This window comes from Penaeus monodon, chromosome 23 (assembly GCF_015228065.2).
Source record: "Penaeus monodon isolate SGIC_2016 chromosome 23, NSTDA_Pmon_1, whole genome shotgun sequence".
NCBI classification, from domain to species: domain Eukaryota; kingdom Metazoa; phylum Arthropoda; class Malacostraca; order Decapoda; family Penaeidae; genus Penaeus; species Penaeus monodon.
The window spans coordinates 39,314,956-39,315,679 of record NC_051408.1 but is presented as its reverse complement, the minus strand read 5'-3'; positions in this window follow the sequence as shown (position 1 = coordinate 39,315,679).

Below are 724 nucleotides of genomic sequence, written 5' to 3'. Positions count from 1 at the left end.
AATTACATTAAAATGGAACACGCTATTTTCCATCATTCACTTTGAAAAAAAATAGTCTGCTGTAAACTTTAAGGGGGAATTTATTTTCATTTCAGTCATTTTAAACCATTTTATGCTTTAACAAAGTCAGTGTATTTACATTATGGTGTCAAGTTTTGGCTTAATCTGTCGTTTAAAAATAACAACATTAGTAAAGGTTTTTTGATATTTTGATCTTAACAAACCTGGAAAAAAAGTAACTAAGGGAAAATCTTTGCTTATGGCCAGAGATATTTTCCCGGGATTCCGTTTGCGTGTGTGTGTGTTTGAGGTGCGGTTTAGTCCCATTTCTTTATTTTTAAATTTATATATAGAAAGTGTAAACACAGTTTATGCATTGAACAAAACGCAGTAACACAGACAATAAATGAAACAAAAAGCGATCAAAAAAGGAAAGAATTAAAATGAAAAAGTTTGGACGCCTTTGACAATCGCCCAACTACTAAACCCTCCGGAATAGAAAGAAAAAAACACTAAAAAGGTTTTATCCGCTAAAAACTTTTCAGAGTACTTAGCAAAACCCAAAACCGTTTAGTTTATGTGAGCGTCTGTCGTCTGCTTGCACGTTTTAGGTTGTACAAAAAGTTCAGGAAAATATCATCCGTATGCATTTTTCCTCTTAATAGTTTATGATAAGTTGGTCACGGGCCCCTCAGGGGAAGACGAGGAGGGCTTAAAGCTTAAG